This window comes from Acomys russatus, chromosome 22, assembly GCF_903995435.1.
Source record: "Acomys russatus chromosome 22, mAcoRus1.1, whole genome shotgun sequence".
NCBI lineage: Eukaryota > Metazoa > Chordata > Mammalia > Rodentia > Muridae > Acomys > Acomys russatus.
The window spans coordinates 46,181,589-46,184,908 of record NC_067158.1 but is presented as its reverse complement, the minus strand read 5'-3'; the positions used below and the strand labels follow the sequence as shown (position 1 = coordinate 46,184,908).

At 36.7% G+C, this 3,320-nt stretch overlaps 1 pseudogene; it reads left to right on the top strand.

Moving 5' to 3' along the window:
- The first annotated feature begins 1,118 nt into the window (after positions 1-1,118).
- On the top strand, positions 1,119-1,603 carry LOC127205749 (40S ribosomal protein S18-like; annotated as a pseudogene).
- The last annotated feature ends 1,717 nt before the right edge of the window (positions 1,604-3,320 follow it).

Below are 3,320 nucleotides of genomic sequence, written 5' to 3'. Positions count from 1 at the left end.
AAGCAAAAGTTAAACAGTGAGTAGGCTGGCCAACTCAAGGAAACAATTAAATATGAAAAGTTTTCACTGAACAAAATATGACCTCTCAACCTCTGAGATTCCAAAAGACAATAAATGTAGGAGAAAGTGCTGATGTGTTCAGCAGACAAAGGAAAATATTATCACCAGAAAAATGTGTTAATATAAATTTAAGTTACATGCCTATTTACCAGTGGCCTTGGTCAACTTTAAGTATTCAATACCCACATATGCATGGAGTTTTTCATACTAGGCTGTTCAAAATATGTACTTCTTGTGCCATGGAGAGTTCTGTTGCACGGAACTCTATATAATGTTTATTGTCTAGAAAAGCAAGTACAGTTCATTAAACCCTTAGAAATCCCTTTGCCTATGTGCATATTATGCAGTAGTAACTAGGCATATGATCAATGTATGCTAGTTTTCTCTGGATTCCCTTATTTTTATCAAGTGTCAGAGTATATTGTGACAATATGCATGGATATTTGACGTTGGACCTTTTAGTGGTAACAGAACTTGAGTGTATTTTATTTTCATCAGTGCCTGGTTACCTCACTACATTCAGAATTCACACTGTTTCCTTTTATTTTCAAAGTATAGTTTCATCTTTCAACTTATCCTACCACCAGAATTTTGTAAGAAGTACCGGTTTTCTTAATTTACACTGAGTCTTCATGGAAATTTAAACTTCTCTCTGTATATATTACAGCACTATTGTAAAGTTTTTCATAAATTAATAAATTCATCTTTCTCAGGCACACTATTCTCTGACTTTTGGTCATGTACCACTAGATGTTTTATTTTTGTGACACAAAATTGACTTATCAATGTAGAAATTGGTGTTTGGAATTTCCTTTCGGCTTTACATCGGTGAATTCTTTCTGTAGACCTAATGTCAAATCAAAATATTTTTCTCCTTCTCTGTTTGTTGCAACAGAGTGAGGAATTTCACAATGCTCTAGCAGTTTCACAGTATTCATCTTCATACTGCCTTTTTCTCAGGTTAAATTTTATAATTCAAATATCACATCAATTACCAGAATAAGAACTGCCTATTTGAGCTCTTCCACAGGAGGCCTCCACGCCGCCACTTGTGCCGACGCCATGTCTCTAGTGATCCCCGAGAAGTTCCAGCACATTCTGCGAGTACTCAACACCAACATCGATGGGCGGTGGAAAATAGCCTTTACCATCACTGCCATTAAGGGTGTGGGGCAGAGATACGCTCACGTGGTGTTGAGGAAAGCAGACATTGACCTCACCAAGAGGGCTGGAGAACTCACGGAGGATGCGGATGGAGCGTGTGATCACCATCATGTGGAACCCACACCAGGACAAGATCCCAGACTGGTTCCTGAACAGACAGAAGGACGTGAAGGACGGAAAGTACAGCCAAGTCCTGGCCAACGGTCTGGACAACAAGCTGCGTGAGGACCTGGAGCAACTGAAGAAGATCAGAGCCCACAGGGGTCTGTGCCACTTCTGGGGCCTTCGTGTCCGTGGTTAGCACACCAAGACCACTGGCCGCCGTGGCCGCACTGTGGGTGTGTCCAAGAAGAATAAGTCTCTGGGCCTTCACTGTTAATAAAAATTTATATACCTGAAAAAAAAAAAAAAAGAACTGCCTATTTGAATACCATAGATGATTTCTTCAAAGGGGCTTGAATCATCAAATAGTTACTGATAATAGAAACATTGGCTATTGAAAATAAAGTTCAGAAAAATACAACAGAAGTGAACATGAAATAGTAAAACAGTATCAAACTTTATCTCTTATTATCATTGGTCTCTTTAGCTAAGTGAGTTCCATCACCTACTATCTGAATGGAAGCATTACTTAGAAGTAATGTCATCAAAAACAGTTTGAATAGGTCTAGCCAGCTCAAAAGATTATAATAATTATATTTCTAAGTCATGTGGATCTTACAACGTGACTGTACTAGTAGGAAGCTAACCTAGACTCTTCTGTATATCTGTTTATTCTGCAACAAGGCAGGTTAAATTCTTCACATGGTGACTCACCAGTACAAGAGAATAAAAAGGAAAACCCATAAAGACTCTACAGCAATTCTCAACTCTGTTCTTTGAGAGTTATTGAAGCCACATAGAGCCATTTTCCCAGTCTCAACTAAACAATTATTATTGCCTTCATTAGTGGAGGCATGGTAATAATAAAATTTATATTAAAATCCATAGTGAATCTATGCTACAAAAATCCATTCCTTGGTTGCATAAGAGTTTTAAAGAGTAGTGAAGTGACTGAAATAATTATATTCACAAATTCAGACACAGGAAGATGACACGCTTTCTATAACACATTGCTTTCCAGGTTGCCATGGTTTCCTGTATTCACACAGTAGAAAGGGAAAGGTAAGTAAGGTACTTATCATGACATGCTCTTTATTTTGATAGTGTGGAGATGGTAACCCTGTACTTGCCTCTATTATTGGTTAGATGAGAAGATCATGATCATAATTCAAGAAAGCCTGAGTGATATAGTCAAGTGTGTATCCAGACAAGAAAGGGAGGCAGAACTGATGATTTCTTGCAGCCTTAGACAGAGATCCTTCTCAGCAAGTATTGGACAAATCTGTTTAGTCCTTATTCAGTTTCCACAGTACTTGCTACATATCAATCCTGAAGCATGATGTCTCTACTCGGACCTGAGGTCAAAGTTCTTTGATGTGTTTCATTCTTATCTGAATTGAACATGTTCATCTGTTCCCCTCTCATAATCTATATTAACTTCAAATTTGAAAACAAAATGTTGGTATTGGCTTAGACCACAAAATTATTTCTCACAAGCATGCATGGTATGGACTTCCACAATGGTTATGTCTCATCAATTGCATTTCAGAGTACTTGAAATGAGTTTATTATCTCTGTTTTGTCTCATTTTTTTTTTTATTTCTTCCCAACAAATGTAGTGGTATTCTTACAAAAACAAAAAAACAAAAAACAAAACAAACAAACAAACAAAAAACAAAAACAAAAAAAAGCCATCCATCCATCCTTCTTTCACTCCTCCCCTGTCTGGACAAATGTTTCATTGATAAGTGTTAGCAAAACTGAGAATACAGGTTTATACGCTTGGAATTTACTGGACACATCTTAAATCATGTAACAACTCTTGAAAGGTTAAAATTAATATTTTAAAAAATCTGGTTGCTCTTGTTAATATATACATACCTTTTCCTGAAGAATAATAACTTTTACTTTGAAACTGCAAACTAGAAAACTGACAAAAGATATAATCTGGAATTTTGCAGCATTTAAAAATCTGAGACAAGATAGAAACTCCA